This window comes from Aquarana catesbeiana, linkage group LG02, assembly GCF_042186555.1.
Source record: "Aquarana catesbeiana isolate 2022-GZ linkage group LG02, ASM4218655v1, whole genome shotgun sequence".
Taxonomy (NCBI): domain Eukaryota; kingdom Metazoa; phylum Chordata; class Amphibia; order Anura; family Ranidae; genus Aquarana; species Aquarana catesbeiana.
The window spans coordinates 595,383,413-595,407,447 of record NC_133325.1 but is presented as its reverse complement, the minus strand read 5'-3'; positions in this window follow the sequence as shown (position 1 = coordinate 595,407,447).

The window sequence follows — 24,035 nt, the reverse complement described above, 5'->3', positions numbered from 1 at the left end:
GTCTCTGACCATCTCTTGTACTATGTCTGCAGTCTCTCACCATCTTTTGTACTATGCCTGCAGTCTCTGACCATTTCTTGTATCATATCTGCAGCCTCTGACCATCTCTTGTATCATGTCTGCAGTCTATGACCATCTTCTGTAGTATGTCTGCAGTCTCTGACCAGCTCTTGTATCATGTCTGCAGTCTCCGACCATCTCTTTTATCATGTCTGCAGTCTCTGACCATCTCTTGTATCATGTCTGCAGTCTTTGACCATCTCTTGTATCATGTCTGCAGTCTTTGACCATCTTCTGTAGTATGTCTGCAGTCTCTGACCATCTCCTGTACTATGTTTGCAGTCTCTGACCATCTCTTGTACTATGTCTGCAGTCTCTGACCATCTCTTGTATCATGTCTGCAGTCTCTGACCATCTCTTGCATTATGTCTGCAGTCTCTGACCATCTTTTGTATTATGTCTGCAGTCTCTGACCATCTTTTGTATTATGTCTGCAGTCTCTGACCATCTCTTGTATTATGTCTGCAGTCTCTGACCATCTTATGTATCATGTCTGCAGTCTCTGACCATCTCTTGTATCATAACTGCAGTCTCTGACCATTTCTTGTATCGTATCTGCAGTCTCTGACCATCCCCTGTAGTATGTTTGCAGTCTCTGACTATCTTGTTCTCTTTATTGTTAAGAGATCATGGGAGGATCCCAGGATAACAAAGACTCCTTAGGGGAGCATATCTGTGTTTGAGTCGTTGCCATAGAAACATTTGCAAAGGGGAGGAGTTAGTAAGATGACCACGCCCCCGTGGGGGCGCCCAAAATATTTCTGCACCCAGGCGTCTGTGACCCTAGGATCGGCCCTGGTCTAGTGAACGGATATTCCCATGCCTCTGGAACATTTAGTTCTCTTTTCAGCTGTGCAAAGGATTTTAGTTCACCATTATCATATAACCGATGTAGGTATGTGAGACCAAATTTGGCCCATCTAAATCCATCCTCTAAACGAAAAAATTCCTTCAAGCATGGGTTAAACCATAGTGGGGCGTTAGAGGATAGGTGACAAGGATTGTCTATTATATGTTGTATACAGATCCCCAATATTCATTTAGCGGATTTGAGTATCTCTTTACCCCCCTCAGTGGGCACCTCTCCTCTAAAAAAGAAATTTAGTAAGGTTTCATAAGAAGTTACTGCTGCTGCTTCAATTGCAATTGCAGCATTGTTCAGCTGTGGAAACATTCGCCAGTGGATAAGTACTAATTGGGATGCTAGGTAATATAGGCGTAGGTCAGGTATCGCCAATCCCCCTCTCTGAACTGGTAGTTGTAAAATCTCCAGGAGACTGTAGCCATCTTATTGCCCCACAGAAACAATGTCAATAAGGAGTTAATGGAGAGCACATGTAAAAATTTCGGGAGGAAGATCATTTTAAATAAATTAGCTCTACCATAGAGTGTAAGTGGGAGGTCTTTCCACTTCTGTATCCTGTCACTAAATGCTCTAATTATAGGCCATAAATTGGACTGAGGGATTCCTATATTTTCTGATATGAACAATCTACGATTATATCCGGTCTTCTATGAATATGTATTTTGATACGGCATACCCTGTTTGAAAGTATCATACCTAGACGCTCGTGATCATTGATTCACAGGTGGTTCCTGGGTGTTGCTTGCCTGGTGATTTGCTCTGACCTCATTGCGCCACCTTGCTTTTTCCCTTTGTTGGAAATTACTTTGTCGATCACTGATTGATTAATATGTGATTCCCTTTGCAAGATAGTGAGACCCCTTTCTCTTCTTTGCAACTACTGAACCCTAAAACAGTCCTGAAGAAGTGTACAACGAAACGCGTAGAAGCATTAGGGCTCATATCATATATATAGATCTTTTTTGTATATATGATTTTTATCGATGCTTCTTTCATGTTCCTGTTGTTTGTATTATATATATATTTCAATAAATGCTAATATTTTTGTATATCTCTACTGTTTGTTGTGCCTTTAAAGTCTGACCACAGGTTTTCCTTTTTTCAAATTCTTTTTTGCTATTTCGCCATAAATTGGCCTCAATGAATGAATCTACCGGTGATTGGATCATTATCCACAAGTATTTAAATTTTTCTACAATGGTCAGAGGACACCGGGCAGGGAGGACTAAGTCTGGTTGCGGATCCAGCGGAAAAAGGACCGACTTGGTCCAATTGATTCGGAAACCTGAAAAATCTCCAAACTCCCGAATCAGGGAGACTGCGCCATTTAAAGACGCGTCAGAGTCCCCCAAGTAAAGGAGCATGTCATCCACATATAATGATACGTGTTCCTCTAGGTCCCCAACCAGAAATTCCTGTACAGTGTCATGGGTCCTGAGTTTAGCCGCTAGTAGCTCAATGGCCAGAGCAAATAGGAGAGGAGACAGGGGGCACCCCTGTCTCGTTCCCCTATGGATCTGGAAGGAGTCAGATAAGAGCCCATTTACTCTATTGCCCCGTACACACGGTCGGACTTTGTTCGGACATTCTGACAACAAAATCCTAGGATTTTTTCCGACAGATGTTGGCTCAAACTTGTCTTGCATACACACGGTCACACAAAGTTGTCGGAAAATCCGATCGTTCTAAACACGGTGACGTAAAACACGTACGTCGGGACTATAAACGGGGCAGTGGCCAATAGCGTTCATCTCTTTATTTATTCTGAGCATGCGTGGCACTTTGTCCGTCGGATTTGTGTACACACGATCGGAATTTCCGACAATGGATTTTGTTGTCGGAAAATTTTATCTCCTGCTCTCCAACTTTGTGTGTCGGAAAATCCGATGGAAAATGTCCGATGGAGCCCACACACGGTCGGAATTTCCGACAACACGCTCCGATCGGACATTTTCCATCAGAAAATCCGACCGTGTGTACGGGGCATAATGCTCGCTTGGGGTTCCTTGTATAAAAGTTTAACCCAAGATATAAATTTTGGTCCAAAGCCCAATTTGCCTAGAAGGGAGAATAGATAGTTCCATTCTACTGAATCAAACGCCTTTTTGGTGTCTAAAGACGCTATTACTCATTTGCCCTTATTCATATGTTGAATCTGTAGATTGACATACAATCTATGTAAGTTCATTTGGGTAGAGTGGCCGGGTATGAATCCTGTCTGATCAGAATTTATTAATTTAAGGATCACCGACATCAGCCTATTAGCCAAGATTTTGGCCAGTATCTTGACATTAGAGTTGATCAGAGAGATTGGCCTGTATGACTCACATTCTTGTGGGTCTTTCCCAGGTTTGGGGATCACCACATTTAAAGCCTCCCGCATAGAGTCTGGTACTGTGCCTTCCTTTTCTGCTGCTATGAAAACTTTTTGGAGAGATGGTGCTAGTCTCTCTTTATGTGGCTGGTACCAATCAGCCGGGAACCCATCTAGGCCAAGTGATTTACCAGGTTTGAAGGATGAGATTGCGCCACTTATCTCCTCCAGTGTTATTGGTTGCTCCAAAACATCTCTATCTTCCCGTTCTAGCGAAGGAAGGGTTAAGTTCTCTATATAGAGTTCTAATTCCTGATTAGTATGTTAAGTCTGTGTCTGGTAAAGGGTTTCATAAAAGTTCAGAAAGGTGTTTAGAATCTCCTGAGATTCCGTTACCACCTCTCCAGGCGGTTTTCTGAGTTGCATTACCGAGATCAGAGCATTAAGTGCCTCACTAGGAAGGAAAGGAGGCGGCCACTCTTGTCCCCAAACTCAAAGAAAGATCTGGTCTGGCGTAGCTGTCTTTTTACAGTATATTCAGTTAGAAGTAGTTTGTATTGTAGTGTTTGGTCTTGCCAATATTGGTATTTACCAGGGGATGGGTCATGTATATACTCTATTTCAGCGTCAGTGTCCTTGACCTCTGCGTCTTTCATATCAGAGTTGAGGGCTTTAGAAAAATTCCTCGTCTCTGTGGCAAACACCCCTCTCATAGTTGCCTTAAAGGTATTCCATTGACTGGCCACCGGTATTTCCGTCCCTTTCTCCTTCCAATATTGGTCAATGCTCGTTTTGCATTTAATAGTAATGAATTCCGCTTGGAGCCAGTTTGAGTTCATCTGCCATTGTCTCCTTCCCCGTGGAGCGTTCAGGTCTAGTGTAACCTCCTGAGGAGAATGATCTGATATATCTCTAGGGAGATATCTGACACCAGATATATACGGAAGCCCATCTACTGATGATATTGCTGAGTCTATTCTAGAGAGTGTCTTGTGGAACTCAGAGTGACATGAGTATTCTCTGACTCCAGGGTTTCTCTGTCTCCATATGTCTGTGAGAGCATAACTCTCCAGCCAGGAGGATAGGATATGACGAGAGTCAGACACATTACCATGTCTGTCTAGAGCACCATCTGACACTGCATTGAAATCTCCCAGGAGTAGTATTGGGCCCTGTGCAATTAATACAGCTTCCTTCAGAATATTATCTAGTATTTGGAAGGAGAAGGGGGGTGGAACATAAAAACATACGAACGTTAGGCATACATTGAACACTTGGCACACCATTATAGCATATCTGCCATTTGGGTCCAGTTTGACTTGCATAATGTGCGCTGCAGCCTTTTTGGTGACCGGAATAGGAACTACTCTAGAGTATGTGGAGTATTCAGCATGGAGTACTCTCATGACATTAGCTTTTTTCAATGCCATAACTTTAGACCCATGCAGATGCGTTTCTTGCAATAGTATAATATGTGGTTTATACCTCTTTATAAAATCAAATATGAGAGATCTCTTAAACTTTGAATTCATACCACGTACATTCCATGATATTAATTTTATCTTACTCTCCATTAATGTGTAGAGGAGATGGATGTAGTATGTCTGGGGGAACCTCCTGTGAGCAAGGTCCTGACTGATTATACAACCTGTAGGGAACAGAGCAAAGCACACCAGCAGCACACAGCACAAACCAGCACATAACATTAACCCCTCCCGTCCCACCCTGCACACAACCCCAACCTGTTGTGTGCCTGAATCTCATAACCAAAAGAAATGTAAGCGACCTCGGGGGGGGTCACAGGTCTCTAGCAATATCTGACACACCACATAGCTATAGGCGGTGTATCATGGAGGAGCTGTATAGCATTCAAAACGGCATGGTGACAGGGGGAAAAGAGAGAGAAACACAAAAAAAAAACTTTCTCTCCTTTCCCCTCTTCTTCTTCTCCCCCTTTTTTTAAAAAATATAAAAGTATAACAAGTCAGTTCTCCTTCTCCTTCCCTCCTCCTCCGAGACCGGAGACCAAAATTTAAAAGGGAAGCCGCCAAGAGAGAGAGGAGAGAAAAAAAAATCAACAGCAAACTTTCTCATAGGCGGTAAGCCAATAGGTAGTCTAGCTAGGAACTAGCTGGAGGGAAGAAGAAAAAAAGAAAAAAAAAAAAACAATGGAAAAATAAAACCAAAAGAAAAACAAGGTCCCAAATAGTTCTTATTCTCTCTCTTCTTCTCCTATATCTGTAACAGTTCAGTAGATTGTTGTTTTAATTTGTGCATAGAACCAGGTGGGACAATTCGCCAGATTAATGTAGTACCAGATTATATAATGTGTTAGTCCATCACTATGAAATGACATAAGTGTCCATGTTGCTAACTTCGCATGTGCACAGCAGTTATCTCCTTGTCCATTTAATGATGCGCATCTGGGCTGTGGCGCCCCCTGGTGTCCAACCATCGTGAGGCCTCCGTGGGGATATTAAAGAATTACACTTTCCCTCTATCCACCACTCTCAATTTTGCCAGGTACAGCATACTGTAGGCAAGTTGTAAGTCTCTGAGTCTTTTTTTCACATGAATGAAGCTGGCTCTTTGTTTTTGTATGGCTGCAGAGAAATCTGGATAGATGGAAATGAGTTTCCCATTGTATTGTAATTCACCCCCTGTACGAACTGCTCTGAGTATGCTTTCATGATCTCTGAAGTGCATAATGCGGGCAATAATAGGGCACGGATGTGCTCCCGGGGGTGGAGGTTTATAAGGAATGCTGTGTGCTCTTTCTATGGCGAATGAGCGTGAAAAAGTGGTGTCAGCCATATTATCTTTAAGCCACAGCTCCAAAAAATCCTCTGGCTATTTACTCTCAGCTTTTTCAGAGAAACCTACAAAGCGGACATTGTTCCTCCTTTGTCTGTCTTCTATGTCTCCCAGTTTATCAGTATTGGAATTTACTTCTCTGTGCAGATTTTGTACTTTATCTTCCATAGGACGCACCATGTCCTCCATGTCACTAATTCTTTGCTCCGCTTCTGAGGCCCTTTCCCTAATGGTCTGTACATCCTGCTTCAGGAAGGACATTTCCGCCCTCATCCCATCAATGTGAAAGTAGTTTGGCAGGTGTAAATAGCCTCCATGATTTTCTTTAGTGAAGGTTCCTCTTCTCCCTCTGCTAGCACTATGTCCCTTGTATCTTTGGGGGGTAGTTTGTCTAGGGACAAGCCTCTTCTCCTTCCCGGGGATCTGTGGGGCAGAGGGCTTACTTTCCAAGAATGTGTGCGTGATCTATCAGCTCCACTCCGCTGCGTACTGCTGGGGTCTTGGTCTGCTGCCTCATGTGCACCGCCATCTTGGGATCCCCATGCATAGCAGGACAGGCGGTCCGTGGCTGGTTCCATGAGTGCTAGCCCATATTTAACCATACCCCGGTGATCTGCAAGGTCCAGGCAGTATGGGGGTATCGATGCTGTGGAGGATCCGTGTCTCTGACACTCAGGATGTTGGCAGGATACGATGTCCCGGCCGGAGCTCCTGTAAAGCGCTGCTCACATGTCCATTGCTAGCTTTGCCCCCATGAGTGATAATTAAGTGCACAGTATAGTCTAGTAGAAATAAACAAGCTATTAAATATTAGCTATATTGGATATTTATGTTTTTCTGATCCAAAACCCGTCATGCAGCAGTGAAGGTTTACTTTAAAAAAGAAAAGATCTGTAAAATTAGCTATTCGTCATTTGATGCCTTTTTTGTATGTTTTATTTGTCACTGTATTCAGTTGGTGGAAATTGTATTGAAGGATGACCCTAGAGCATAGGTATGCGGACGGGGTGTGCCAAATGTGCACACCCCTAATCAGGGGGTCGGCAACCCATCGATCGCAATCTACCCATTGATTGTGGGCAGGTGACAGGCAGACCATGATGCAGCAGTTAAAAGTAGGCCAGCATTCAGCTGCCACAGGAGGAAAATACAGGGGATCAATATCAGTGTTTGCCACCCCTGCTGCCTCTACTGTCCCTATTCCTTTTCTTTCTGCTGCCTGGGGCCCCTGTGTGCTCCCCTCACAATGGCAGAACACCAGGGCCCAGTCACAACCTTTGCAACCTTGATAGTTCCATCACTGATGTTTACTATGCTTCAGTTTGTGATGAAAAGGAAGCCACTCACCACAGAGCACTTCCCATTCATTCACTGTCTAGTGCAGCTGAAGCTGCAGAGAAAGGGACCAGGGAATCTCTGTCCTCAATCCCTTTCTGTGTCTCATAAGTCAGACATCAAGGGTCTGTTTAGACCCCTAATATTTCACCAAAGCCCCCCAATGGAGTTCCTATAAAGTAATATAACAAAAAATACAGTAAAGGTGTGGCGCTCATATACAGATAAAACAATATGTGACTACAATCCAGTGTGATATAATCATAGTGTAGTATTTATTTAAAATTGGTTGGTATTATAAAGAGAGTTATCACACTCACGTTTAATTGTCCAAAAGCCGACACCTGAATATACAGCGTGTCTTGTATGGGCTCTCGCCACCTCTACCAGCATATAGCCGACATGCGTTCCACGCCTCACTCTTGATTTTCTGGCCTGGGCGAGATGTCACACAGGAGCTGGAAGAGACAGTCCCCCACTATGCTGTGACGTACATTTTGCCCAAAATGGCGTCTTTAGGAAGAAAACATTGGAGGTATTGTTGAAACTCATTCCAAAAAATACCCCTTTTTAACCCACCTAAAAAAAATAAAAAAATAAAAAGGGGTATAACACTTCTAGTGAATGCACACCCACTTTATGAGCACAAGCGGTGAAGGATTTGGAAAATTTGCGTTGGAAGATTTTTGGTGTTAGGATTATATCACACTGGACTGATTTATTTATTCATTTATTCATTTATGTATGTATATATTCACGTATGTTTTAATGTTATATTAGGATGATTGCATTCACATATGGTTATATCTTTATATGGGTGTCACATTTTTACTATATATTTTTTATGTCACAGATGGATTTATTCCATTCTTAAAGGGGAAACCAAATACATACACACACCAATTTAACTAATAGGTGCCATACATGTGTCACATATTTACTTATAATAAAGAGTAATATTGTAAAAAAATAAAAATAAAAAAAATTAAATAAAATTGTAAAAACTAAAACAAGAAAACTACTGGCACACCACCCACTGCCCTACTGACAGTAATCTCTACCCTAATGACATCATCCACTTTTTGATAAATTTTAAATAATTAAATAAACCAATAAAAATCCACATTATTTCTGTTGTTATATAAATACTTTTAGGTGTCTTTTGTAATGGGTAGCAGGATGATTTTTTACTAAATCCTGTAGCTGAAAGGCATAGTGGCAATACCTAGCTAAGACAGCAGCTTCAGTTGCTGCTAGCAGTAGTAGTTATTGATGATAGAGTTTACTTCATACTTAGCAGATAGGGATAGTATTGTACTGGTAATGAAAATCTTAACCACATCGGGGCAGGAGGCGGAGCCTAGTGGAGCAGACATGCATTGTTAGAGCTCCACACCGCTGAGGAGAAAAGAGAAGGACAAAGCGGAGCCTGCAGGCTCAAAAGGTATCCATTTGAACCTTTTTGCCCCAGGGAACAAACTGTGAAAGTTTGGGCAGGAAATATGGTACTGGGAGGAAACCGTGGCAGAAATAAAAATCACCTCACAAAGAGCTCACAGGCACTAACTGCAGCTGAAGCAGCTCCAGTCACCTCACAAGATACAGCATCAGGGCGCTCTCACAGACAGAAAATGTCACAGCAAGACTCTCCATTTGAGTCAGATACAGAACAAATCCTCTCACAAACTTCTCCACAAGCCTCCTCAGTATCCCCAGTAATATTATTACAATTTGAAAAGATGCTTCATAAGGCTTTAAAACAAACCTCAGACCAAATAACAAAAAGCCTAACCAAAGAAATAAGAGAGCTGGGAAACCGCACCGCAGCCTTAGAAATAAAAATGGATGAAATTGAAATTACAACCCAAGAAAATATAACAGAATTGGAACAATTAAAAAAAGAGAATTTAATACTTCAAACTAAGCTCGAAGATTACGAAAATAGAGCCAGACGTTCAAACTTGCGCATAAGGGGAATACCTGAAACTGTGACAGACCTGCAATCTACTATTACTGCTCTATTACAAGAACTAAAGTCAGATATCCCTATTGAACGTTTAGAACTGGACAGAGTACACAGAGCCCTCACAGCCAAAAAGAAAGATGGACCCCCACGTGATATAATCACAAAATTTCATTATTACAGAACGAAAGAACAAATACTAATTGCTGCAAGAGAAAAAAAGGAACTTAATTTTCAAGGACACAATTTTCAAATTTTTGCTGACCTATCCCAACTTACTATTACTAAAAGACGATCCATGAAACCCCAACTAATGGAACTGCAACGTCACAACATTATGTATCAATGGGGCTTCCCCTTTTCAGTCAGATTTAACTACCAAGGTACAATTTACAGAAGCAGATCAGCAGATGAACTACAACAAACCCTTTTAAAATTAAATCTGACAGAACCCACAAGCAGCAACACTCCCACACGCAGAAGAATGGCATCATCTTCACCTTCAGGCAGCACCCAGAAAATTTCAGAACAAAATGGGAATCATCATTCTCACAAAAGAGGCCGTTATGCCACATCATCCATGGACCAAGAAGATTCAATGGACTGACATCCTAATTCCTGATATCTCTTCATTTATTATACTAAGAGATGGTTCTCTATAAAAAACCTATATTTATAACTGAATGTAACTGCATTCTGATAATCACACACTGTGTGGGATCATGTTACATTCCAGTTATATTTCTTATTACTTCTGATTCATATAGCCTTAGAATATATAAGTGAAATAAGGAAATTCTTGTTCAGTTATATATTATCAGGTAATAACAATAGATTTATTACTTTTTAGGACAAATATGTTCAATAATCCAGAAGTAATGGAAGCTTTTTCTTTCTTTTCTTAAAACAAATATATTATTACCTAACTAGTTCCTAGAATTATGTTTTTGTTTATTCTAATCTGAAGCAATACAACCTCAATTTTATGAGTTAACATATCTAAACAGTTACATATGAATAAAATATGTAATTGTTTACTCTAAAAGGGTTAAAATCCCAAAATAATTCAAACTATCTTCATCAATACCAAAGTTATTAACAGTACCTTTCTAACTGAATTATTTAGCCTAGGGCAAGACTAACCATATACAACCACCCTGGAATAAATAATTTCAACAAAAACTATATTCTGCACTCCAATTAATGAAACATCATTTTGATGTCTTTTGACATAGCACTTCTCTCCTGTAAGCGGAAGATCCGTGTACCCCCATTAGCCCTCCTCATTCTCCCAACCATATTATGTGGGAGTGTGACGAAGGCACTTATTCCCCTGAGAGAGATATTTATTCTCTTTCACGGGTAAATTGTGATTACTTGCAAAAAATAATTTATACAATGTATCATCTAATCTCATATGTTTTTTGTTTACTCTTTACTCCAGAATTCACTGGTTTCTTTTCTATCTATTCATCTCTTCAGTCCACACAGGTTGATCTGCGCAGTCAGCTCTGCATAACAAAAAGTAAGTCAAAACTATTTGATCTATTGCCATGGCACCACTGAATATACTTTCCCTGAATGTTCAGGGAATAAATGTCCCTCAAAAAAGGACCAAAGCCTTCCGTACTTTCCATAACAAGAAGGCTCACATAGTATGCCTCCAAGAAACACACTTCACCAAAGATTCTACTCCAAAATATATTTCTCCTTTTTATCAACAAATTTACACGGCTTCTGCCTGTACCAAGCAAAGGGGAACTCTAATTGCATTTCACCGATCCACACCATTCACCTTATCATCAGAAATTAAAGACCCAGAAGGTAGATACCTGATACTCATGGGTTATATAATGGATACAGCAATCACGGTGATTTCCTACTACGCTCCTAACAAACAACCTACACCATTCCTCTCACATATATTACAAGTGATTAATACACACAAAATAGGAACAGTGATAATGTGCGGGGATTCAAACCAGGTCCTCCTCCCATTTCTAGATAAATCACCTTTTACACCATCCAAAATAACCTCTAGATTACCTTTTTCTCAACTTCTTTCCAAATACAATCTGGTAGATTCATGGAGAGAAAGTAACCCAATGAAAAAGAAATTCACTTATTTCTCGCACCCTCATCAAACCTTCACCAGAATAGATCATATTTTTCTAACAATAGGAATGATACCAGAAATTATTGCATCAGATATAATTCCGATTCCGTGGTCTGAACATAATGCAGTATACACTACTATAGCCTCAGCCATACCAAAAGCACATGACCCAACGTGGTACTTACCGGACATAATGCTCAAACACCCACTACATCAGATGGCCACTAAACAAGCTTTAAAGGAATACATATCAATTAATAATACAACAGACATCTCCCCAATAACACTGTGGGAAGCTCATAAGCCTGTCTTGCGTGGTACAATACAAAGACAAATGGCACTATTTAAACGGGAACGCAAAAATCTAGCAAAAAAACTAGAACTCAATTTTAATGCAGCCTACATATCATTTCAAGATAATCCATCTCAGAGTACAAAATCTCATCTGGAAAAATCTAGATTGGAATACGATCTATTTCTCACTGAGTCAGGTGATAAATCCCTCAAATGCTCCAAACACAATTTCTACATGAATACAAACAAACCAGGTACATATTTGGCTTGGGCATTAAATTCAACTAACAAATCTTTCAAACCAATACGTTTGAAATTATCAAAAAATGTTTACACTTGTAATCCAGTTAAAATAATCCATAAATTTCACTCACATCTCGCAACTTTATACAAGACAAACAATGAATTTAATCCTACAGAGGCTGAATCCTTCTTCTCAAAAATAACCTTACCTGAGTTATCTCAGAATCAAAAAAGCAGTTTGGATGAGCCTATAACTATAGATGAAGTTGCTAACGCCATAAAAGACCTAAAACTTAACAAAAGACCAGGCCCAGACGGCTACTCGGCTTTATACTATAAAACATTCTCAGAAATACTCTCTCCCATTCTCACTGAAACTTTTAACAAACTTCTAGATGGACATTCTTTTCGGCAAGAAACACTAATGGCAATTGTTTGTATGATCCCAAAACCCTTTTCTGATGATACTTCCTGTGTGAATTATCGGCCTATCTCTCTGTTAAACCTCAATATTAAATTATTAGCAAAAATAATAGCAAAACGCCTCAATAGCATTATAGGAAAATTAATACATAGAGATCAAGTAGGCTTCATGCCAAATAGACAGGCAGGCGATAATATACGCAGGGCAGTGTTATTGGCACATATTGCTAAAAAACGGAAAATCCCTTTATGTTTTCTATCTCTCGATATTAAGAGGGCATTTGACACAGTATCCTGGCAATATATGCAATATTCATTACAAAAATGGGGTTTTGGACCCCACTTTTTAACATGGATCAAAGCATTATATAATAAACCCAAAGCCTATATAAAATATGCTGGATACAAATCTGAAGCCTTTAATATCGAAAGAGGTACCCGACAGGGTTGCCCATTATCTCCCTTATTATTTGCCCTTATACTCGAACCCATGGCCCGATACATCAGAACAAACCAAACTATAACTGGCATTGAAGTAGGAGGTATTACACACAAATTATGTATATTTGCAGACGATATATTACTTTTTCTATCATCACCACAGGTCTCTGGTCCTAACTTAATACCAGCTCTTGATGGATTTGCAGCCCTATCCGGCCTTATGATTAATCCTAAGAAATGCCTAGTGCTTAATATTTCACTCACAAACATGGAATTGATCCCGGCTAGGGCTGCACTCCCATTCACATGGGCAGAAAAATCAATCCCATATCTTGGAATTCATTTAACAGCATCTCATTCTGACTTATTCTCAACCAATTATCCTCCTGTATTAAGACAGATCACAAATCTAATAAAACAATGGTCGCAACTTCCTTTATCCTGGATAGGGAAGATTAATGCAATCAAAATGACTATTCTACCCAAATTGCTTTATCTATTCAGAGTCCTCCCTATTCCAATTCCTTCCTATTTTTTGAGAATAGTACAAAAAAGAGCAACTTCGTTTATATGGGGCTCTTCTAAACCATGTATACCTATACACACACTACCCAAAAATAAAGGAGGCCTGGGATACCCTAATTTTACTAACTACTACAGAGCAGCACATTTGGCCAGTCTGTCCAAATACCATGCAAAACAGGAAATCCCATTATGGGTATGTATAGAGGCTTCAGAAAATGACCCTCTATTAATATCAAATTTATTATGGCTTGATCCTAAAGACCGCTTTAAAATTCATAATCCCATAACTAAACACTTCCTATCTCTCTGGGATAAACTAAAAACCAAATATCAGTTACAATCTCCACACAATCCTCTCCTTTCTTTTATCAGAAATCCGGCCTTTTATCCGGCATGGATCTACCCAAATTCTTTTAAAGCTTGGACAACATCAGGCATTCAGACACTAAATGACTTCATAGCATCTAAATCATTCCTTTCATTCCCATCGCTTAGAGAAAAATATGATCTACCAAACTCTGAGATATTTAGATATCTCCAAATCAAAAATTTCTATACACCATTCCTAAAGGGGGATACACCATTATCCCAATTATCCATTTTTGAATCAATCTGTACAAAAGATCCATTTGCTAAAGGTACAATTTCATCACTTTATAATCAATTATATGGAGTAGCAAATCTTAATAGACCCTCTTACGTTCAGTGGTGGGAGGAGAACCTGGGACGAACTTTAGAAGACACGGACTGGTCCAACATATGGCTCACATCTAAGTCATCTTCACCCAACATCTTAGCACTGGAGACAAATTATAAAGTCCTAACTCGCTGGTACCTTGTACCCGCTAGAGTGGCAAAATATTCACCTAATACCTCAGCTCTTTGTTTTCGAGGATGCCCAGAAATAGGCACATATTTACACATATGGTGGACGTGCCCAGTAATCCAAACCTTCTGGAAGGAAGTCTTCGTGATTGCATCTAAAATATTTAAAAAAATAATACAACCAGATCCATATTTAACTTTACTTAATCTAAAACCGGAATGGTTAACACTCTCTCAATTCAAACTTATGATCCAACTAATAACGGCTGCAAAACAAACAGTGGCCAAGGCATGGAAATCTCCTACATTGGTACTAGCAGAAACAATTCACAGAATGAATAATACAATGTCCCATGCTAAGATGGTCCTTGTAAACTTACTTTATGTATCTTTATAACATTGTATACTCAATAAACTTCTTTTGACAAGGAAAATCTTAACCACTTGCCACTTGCTAACAGTAGATTTACTGCTAGCAGGTGGCAGCTATAGCCTCAGCGTGTCTAAGCACAAGTGCACTGGTGCGCCCCCTGGGCCATGTAGCATCACAGCCCTGTGACCTCTGTGTCCACTGCTCAGTGTGCAGCCAGGGTATCATGTGATCGCTTTGACCAATCATAGCAATCACATGATTACAATGTAAGCAAAACTGCCATTAACAGTTTCACGACAGCTTGCTTACTATTGCGATGCTGTGATTGGCCCACAGCTATCATATAGTAGCTGGCACCCTGTACCATGTGATTAGCTACAGCACCACAATAGTAAGTAAGTTGTTATGAATGAAAGCCATTTATGGCAGTTAAAACTATTGCTTATAACAGTACTTATCACTATTATAAGCAATAAAAAAAAATCCCTGATCACCCTCCAGAATAGTACTGTGTCACTATGGTGACACTCAACTACTCCGATGACAGGAAGATAGTGAATTTTTGTTTTAAAATTTGAATTAAAAATTATTTATTTATTTATTTATTTTTTACATACTGTCACCAGTCATATGATAACTCTGTACTGCACATTGTGGAAAAAAAAACACATTTTCCTGACAGACTCCATGGCAGCCTACGTGTGGGTTAACCCAGCCTCCTCTCCAATGCTATAGGGATCCCATTAAAATAAATGAGCACTCACCGGTAGGTACTGCGTTCCTTTTTTGTCCTCCTCCAATGGCTCTACACACACTGTCCGCGTCTGGTCGGATGTTTCCAGGATTTCGGCATACCTTATGCGGTGCAGCTCAGAGCCCAGCCACGGGCGGGCGAGTAGCTTTGAGGCCCTAAAATACCCCGGTGGTGGACGGGAGGTTGCCTCTGTATGCCTGATGATGGAAGCATCAATGGCTAACAAGGTCTACGATCCTCCTCATTTTTTCATCATTTCCATGGCAGTCGTATCTGTGTATTTGTCTGTTCTAGACTATTTTTCCCTTTGGGGCTTGTTGTATCAGTACCGGGGCTCCTCCGCAGTGTTTCCGGGTCGTGGCCATCGCCGCTGTTCGCGCATGCGCAGAGCCCTCCTCAAGATCGAGGCTTGGCTCGCACGTGCACAATTCAGGCAGGCTTACGGCGGCCCTGCAGGCGCCGTACGGCCACCTCCCCGCGGCACGAGCGTGAGCGCGAGGTGGGGGAGGCGGTGACGTCACGGGCGGGGGATTTGAAAGCAGCTTCCAGCTCCTGCTTAGATGGGATTCCCTTAGGCAGTGAGCGGTAGCAAGTACAGCAGCTCCAGCTTCCCCAGCCCTGGTTTGCTTGGTGAGTGTCTGATGCCTTCTTCATACAGCCTTCTCTATTTTGCTCTTTGCATATATTTAATGGGAAATTATGCTTATTTTCTGCTTTGATTTCTCTCTGGTTTCGCCACTAATCAAGGCACTTAAACAAGCCCTTAAATGGGAAGATCCGTCCACCCCCCGGCTAAGCAGAAAAAGTTTTTAAGCAGCTGGTGAACTTTCTGCTCCTTACCGAATTAAAAGACATTATTGATGAACAATGGAATAAGGTGGACAAGAAGACTTCCATTTCTAATAAAACTTCTAGATTATACCCCTTCAAGGCAGAGGAAGTAAAATATCTGGAAAATGCTCCTCTTGTGGATGCAGCTTTGATGCGTCTAGCCAAGCATGTTACTCTCCCTTTGGAGGATGCGGTATCCTTTAAGGACGGTCTTGAGAGAAAGATAGACCAGGACCTCAAGAGGATCTATGGGCTTGCCGGTATGGCTTGCAAACTTGCCCTGGCGCTGTCTAAGACCATGGAAGCCTGGATGGAGAACGTAGACTCCTTCCTCAGGGGTGTTTTAAAAGAGTTGACTAGGAGTTTGGCAGCGGCGGAGCTAAAGATAGCGGCAGTCTTCCTGGGGGAGGCATCTATCGACCTGATCTGCCTGCTGGCATGGATTATGTTATCCTCAGTCACAGCCAAGCGGGCCTTATGGTTACATCCCTGGCTCGCTGAGTAAGCCTGGTGTCTCCAAGTAAGCCTGGTGTAACATTCCCTTTGAAGAGTCCTCTCTGTTTGACAACAAACTGGATGATGCCATTACCTGGGCCACGGGCGGTAAGTCTGGCTTCCTTCACCAGGACAGGCGTCTGTTTGGTCAGAAGAAGCTCCAGTACAGAAGATGCAGCCAGGAGCACTGGAGAGAAGCATGCTCTCACAAGCCTGGCCGGGACTTCAATAAAAATTGGAGCAGAGGGCAGGCATGCTTCCGTAAGCCCCCTAGGGGCCAGACGTCCAGTGGTCGCGAGCCGGCTAAGTCCTTTTGAGATTGCGCCCGCCCAGGCGGGTCAGGTGGGAGCCCGTCTGCTCCTCTTCCAGCAGGTCTGGGTGGCCTCAATCTCAGACTACGGTGTTGTCAGGACGGTCTCATCAGGACACAAATGGGCCTTCCCCAGTACCCCTCCCCCCAGATTTGTCTCCATGTGGACATACTGAAGACTCAGTGGTACACATCCCAAAGGACGAATGGTTCCAGGTTCGAAAGAAAAGTGATTCTTGGAGCCCAGTCATAGACCTGACTTACATCGACAAATTTATAAAAAACGGAAAATTCAGGATGGAGACTCTGTCAACCATTCAGCAATCCGTAAAGCCAGGAGATTGGCTGATTAAAAGACGCCTATTTCCACATCCCAGTGGAAAGGGAATTTCATGAATACCTCCGGTTCCAAGTCGGGGAAGAACACCTGCAATTCATCTGCCTTCCCTTCGGGCTGACAACCCCCCCTCCGAGTTCTCTTGGCCATAAGTTCTGTTGGCCATAGTGGCCCTCATCAGACTGAAAGGTATACGTCTTTACCATTACCTCGGCAACCTCCTAGTGTTGGCCCAAGACAGAGAACAGTTACTGGTCCAAAGGGAGAAGGTAATCTCCACCTTGTCCAGCTTCAGTTGGCTCCTGAAACTGGAGAAAAGCCACCTAGACCCAGTCCAACGCCTGGTATACTTGGGAGCTCAGTTCGATACAGTAAAAAACACCATATCTCTCCCACTAGAGAAGATTCTGGTTATTCAAGAGAGAATTTCTCTGGCCCTATACACCTCATGTCTAAAAGCCTCTCAGTGCCTGGAAATCATTGGCACAATGATCTCCACGACCCCCATGGACATGTGGGCCCTGTGGCGGTTACGCCCTTTCCAGTCAGGATTCCTCCAGCAATGGAAATCAGGCGACAAGAACCAAACTATCCATGTATCTACAGCAATGAGGAACAGCATCTTCTGGTGGCTTCAGTGCAGAAACCTACTTAATTGCCACTCCATTGCCCCCATCTCTTGGGTCACGGTCACGACCGATGCCAGCCGTACCGGTTGGAGGGCCCTCTGCATATCGAACCTTGCTCAGGGTAAGTGGGACACTCATCTCTTCAACCCATGCTCGAACAATCTAGAACTTCGGGCAGCCTGGTGTGCCCTCCAGTCCTTCTCTCACCTCTTAAAGGGAGAGTCAGTGTTATTAAGGATGGACAATACCACGGCAATATTCTATGTGAAAAGGCAAGGAGGCACACGAAGCTCCACACTCCTTCGGGAAGTCAAATCCATCTTATCATGGGCCCAGAAGAACCTGTTCAGCATTTCGGCAGTCTTCATCCCCGGAGTCCAGAACACTCAGGCGGACTTCCTTTCATGCACTCAGTTGGACAACAACAAGTGGTCTCTTCATGTGAAGACATTCGAGTGGATTCTATCAATGGGAGTCAATCCCGAAGTGGATCTTTTCGCTTCCACCTGCAACTTCAAAGTGAAGACATTTTACACTCGGGGTCGTTGCAATCAGGCCTTCGGAACAGATGCCCTGACGGATCATTGGAGTTTCAAGGAGGCGTATGTCTTTTCCCCGCTCCCGATTATCCTCAGATTCCTGCGGAGGCTTCAAACGGAAGCGGTCGAAGTGGTGACAATAGCACCATGCTGGCAAAACAGGCCTTGGTTTCCCCTTCTGATCCAGCTCAGTTCCGGTGCCTCTACCTCTCAGGCCGGACCTTCTTTCTCAAGGGATGGTCCTGCATCCTTGTCTGGCATGACTGAGACTGATGGTCTGGTTCTTGAGAGGGAGAGGCTGGAATCTTTTGGGTGCTCCTCAAAAGTTATCTCCACCCTCATAAGCTCAAAAAGGACAAGCACAAATAAAGTTTATGGGAGGATCTGTGCCAAATTTGTAGAGTTTTCCTCTTCTACGGGCAGATCCTTCAGACATCCAGAAGTTCAGGATATTCTCAGTTTCCTTCAATCTGGCCTAGATCTACCATTATCTATCAGCTCTCTTAGAGTCCAAGTTTCAGCCTTGTCAGCCTTCTGTGGTACTTCATGGGCGGTTCATTCTTTAATTCGACAGTTCTTTCATGGGGCGTCAAGACTCAAGCCCCAAAGAAGACCAAGGTTCCCTAAATGGGATCTTGTCCTCGACTATCTGTCTGGACCCAGTACCGCGGGGCCCTCCCCGCTTTCCATTAGAGACTTCTTAGCAAAAGTAGCTTTCTTAGTAGCCATCACCTCGGCTAAAAGGGTCTCTGAGATCGGGTCACTAGGTCATGAAGAACCCTTCCTGATGTTTTTTCCGGACCGGGTAGTCCTCATCCCTATGCTGGGCTCAAACCCAAAAGTGACTTCAGTGTTCCACGGGAACCAAGAGATTGTCTTGTAATGGATGTGACTATGAGTATTATGGTGAAATGCCTATTTCCAATATAACCATATAGATATAGGTGCTTACTTCAGCCTCTGCTATCAGCCTTAACTATATTCAATTAGATGTCTGCCAGCTTACCCTCCCTCCATGTGGAACAGAACTGCAAGAGTTAAGAACAAGTTAAAGGAGATTGCGCCTGTTTTCAAGAGCTGGAAACAAGACACCCTATTTAGCTATGATAGTTTGCTATTCCTTTATATAGATATAACCCAGCTAAAAGCTTATACTTCGTCATAATAAGGAATATGTATATTTTGCAGTCCGCATACGCTTGTCTTATTTGATATTTGATTTGATAACAAAATATCCGGCTCACGGCATATTAGCCGGAGTCCAGGAAGTAATAAAGGAGAAGTATCAAGCTACTGAACTGTCTCTGTGTCAGTAATTTGCTTCGAGTGTGCACACTTTTACATTGAAGGTTAATTTGGCCAGGGGGACAGAAACAAAAGTACCGAACGGTTCTGGTTCGGTCCAAAACAGTCTTACCTACATTCAGGACCCTGGGTTCGTCCGAGACTCACTCTCTGGACGTAGGTGAAGTTCTAAAAGATTATCTACGAATTACTTCTCCCTTTAGATGTGCTGATCACCTCTTTATCCTGCACTCTGGTGGTAATAAAGGAAAGAAAGCTTCAACCAGGACAATTGCGGCCTGGATCATGCAGACCATCAAGCAAGCATATAAGGCTAAGGGCTTGACTCCTCCACAGGCGGTGACAGCACACTCTACCAGGGGAATAGCAGCTTCTTGGGCAGCAGCCTGGCATGTGGCTTCAGACATCATTTGCAAAGCGGCCTCCTGGGCCTCTATCAATACATTCATGTCTCATTATTGCATAGAGCCTGCTTCACTGTCTTCTGTAAACTTTGGTCTGAAAATCCTATCGGTTGATAGGACAAATTAAAATAATTTTTTGTTCAAGCATACCCTCCCATGTGGATTGGTTATTTCCCACACGTAGGCTGCCATGGAGTCCGTTAGGAAAAAGGAAAATTTATTGTCAAATACTTACCGTAATTTTCCTTTCCTGACGGACTCCATGGCAGATGGAGTTCCCACCCATCGGTTAATGAGTAGGCTAGTTACGCAACGCAGTACCTAGCGTTGAGTGCTCATTTATTTGAATGGGGTCCTATAGCATTGGAGAGGAGGCAGGGTTAGCCCACACATAGGCTGCCATGGAGTCCATCAGGAAAGGAAAACTACGGTAGGTATATGACAATAAATTTTCCTTTTTATATATTTCTTCATTCTTCAAAAAAAGTGACAAAAAATTACAACTTTAAAAAACTCGCCAAGCCTCTTAAATACCTTGAACTTCCAAAAAGGGGTCATTTGGGGGGTATTTGTACTGTTCTGGCATTTTAGGGCCTCAAGAAATGAAAGCTCTATTTATGTAAAAAAAAATTATATACATTTAATTTGCATACAGTGTTGCATGACCAAGCAATTGCCAGTTAAAATAGCACAGTGCTGAATAACAAAAAATGCCCTAGTCATGAAGGGGGTAAAACATTCTGAAGGTCAAGTGGTTAATGTTTATTCTATGACATTATTGATGGCAAGCAGGAAGCAGCAGCTTATGTGACAATATATTCTTTCAATAACATATAGCAGGACTTGTGATTGGAAAAATCAAGATTGAGTTATGCAAAAAGTGTAGCTTGATAATCTTTCAAGAAAGATTTCTTTTGAGGTTTTCCAAAAAATAAAAAATAAATACATTGCCATTTAGGCCAGATTCAATGTGTTTCCTGATTTGCAGAAATGCACTACAGTCCATTTAAAATTATTTCCTATGGCTCTGGTTCACATCTGTGCATTTTTAGCTGGTGCAGATTTTGGAAAGGGACTTTTTTACTCACAGCAGATTGATTAATTGGTTTAATAGACTTAAATGGAACCGCAACAAAAATGCAAGTATTGCGTTTTTAATATGTTTTTCATGCATTTCCGCTGATAATCACCCCTTCCCCTATCAACAAACTTCCCAGGCTGCCCAGAAAACCAGGAAGTGAGGCAAGACCATGGCAATAAAGGGATATATGAAATAAAGTTACACAATTCATGAACAGTTAACCTGCCAAATGGCCATGCTTACAGTACATATAGAAATGAGTGCAGAAATCAATGCATATCACAGCCCCCCTAAAGTAAAAAATTCATAGGTTACCCTAACATGAAGGAGAAACCAAGAGGGAATATACTCTGTCCAGGAGCTGATAGGAGGGCAGGCATGAGGCCAGGGCACAGCAGAGGACTAAGGAAAAGGGAACCTGAAAGGCAAATGAGGGGTTTTGTGAAATTAAGAAACATTTTTTTTTTTTACATATTTTTATTATTATTTTTATTTATTTAATCTCTATTTTTATTCTATTTTTGTTATTTACATTTTTATTTTGAATTGTATTTATTTTATCTCTCTACTTTTACTTTATAATAATTTATATTTACATTTATGTTATTTTGATTCAATTTGTTTTGATTTATTTTGATCTATTATATTTATTTCATTTTGTCTTGATTTATCTAATTGATTCTATTTATTTAGATCCATTTATTTTATTTATTCCAGTATGGCCGAATCCGGCGGATAATATGACCATGTGTGGGCTTCATCGGACCTTCAGCTGACTTTTTCTGTCGAAAGTCTGACAGACTTTAGATTTGGAACATGCTTCAAATCTTTACGTCGTAACTCCGTCGGTCCCAGTTCCTATCGAGAAATCCTCTAGTCTGTATGCTAGTCCAATGGACAAAAAACGACGCATGCTCAGAAGCAAGTACGAGACGGAAGCGCTCGCTCTGGTAAAACTAGTGTTCGTATTGTAGCTAGCACATTCCTCACGCTGCAAATTCTGTGATCATTGAATGCAGCGCATTAATTGTCTTCTTTATAATACTAGAAGAACAAAGTTGTTTTGTTGCTCATATTCACACAGAGTTCTCAGAAACTGATTTCTGGATTATTTCTCTTGATCTCATGAATGATATTGTATTATTTAAAAGCCCGATCTCCATAATATAATGTTTACACATTTGTTTTTTGTAGTCATCTTTTATTATTTTTTATTTCATCAAGATCATTTTTTAGGATTGTTGCAAAAATATTTTCTATGATCTCCATTACCACAAGAACCCTTTTTTATATATTTTTTTTGTTGTAAAGTTACAACAAGAACATTAGATAATTCTTTTTTGAACCTCAAGGAGGTTGTTGTCCTTTGTTAATTTGTCTTTTAAAATGTATTTTTAATAAAAAACATAGGCATGTTTTTTCAGAAAATAAAATATCCAATTATTCTGGTTAACAATATAAAGATGAAGTCAACACTGGAGAAACTTTAGGAATTTGTGAAGCCTTTTGGCCCCAGGGCACACATCAAGTCTGTGGAAAAGAAAATTGTGATCTTGAGGAGTCCATATAATATAGGGAGCACAATCTGGTCCAGGAATCCCAGAGATCAAGAGCAGCAGCAGATGACATATATGTCCCCAGACTGTGGTACTACACCAGCCTGCATTTTCTGTCAGACCAGACTGAACCCAGGCCATCACTTTCTTCTCTTAGTTGCAGCCCTCCCTACCACGCTGCCCTGCAACCCTCCCTGCAGCCTTCCCTCCATGCTGCCCTGCAACCTTTCTTGGAGGCTGTGGCTCTGGTGGTTGACTTGTGGCAGGAGGAGCAGAAGGAGGGGCTTGTTAATTTATTTGGGTGTTGACAGTTAACTCGCCCTTCAGCCCCTTGTGAATGACATCTGAAAAAAGTTTTTCACTAAGGAGGAGTTGGCCCTTCTCCATTTCGAGCAACCCGCTGGCTAAATAACAGCCATAGGCCTCTTCAGGTTCGAGGGAGCCCTTGAGAAAATTTGTAGCTTCTCTCATGAGGCGCAGTGATGCCTCCTCTGTCACCGTCCCCTTCCTAGGCCTTTTTGTATGAAGGCGGAGGGGAGGCACCTGTGATTGTCTGCTGCTCCTACTGGGCCCGGCCACCTCCTGGCTGACACTAACCCCTGGCTCCTCCTGGCTGACACTAACCCCTGTCTCCTCCTGGCTGTCACTGGGCCCGGCCCCTGCCTGCCTGCCACTTTCCACACCTTTCTCCTGGCTGAGCTCATCCTGTGTATAAAAAAGGGACATAGTTTTAGTTTTTGGTTCATCAATCACATACAATTTTCAGCTCATGACTTGCAAATTCAATGTGGATTTTATCCAAAAGATGATGTCTACATATCAATTGACATTAGTGGCCAAAAAATTGTCATCAGCTAGAAAAAATGCTGGTGTCAGAATGATACTCTTTTATATGTAATAGAACATCTAGTTAACATAATTAATATTAGGACACTAAATATGTCTAAAAATAATATACATGGCTCCAGATGGTCACATCCAGTTCTTTCAGGATGGAAGTCCCAGGTTGGTCCTCATCAGCCTCTGCTGGGGTGGAGGGAAGGGTGGAGAGAGGGTTGAAAGAGATTCCCAATTTTCCTATCCACAATCTCCATGGTTGCTTCTGGGATGAAAGTCTGCACAAATGCCAGAAATCTCTCCAGCGTTGACTTCCTTAGTGTTTTAATGTAATATTGAGGGTGTTTGATTTATACTTCTTATAAA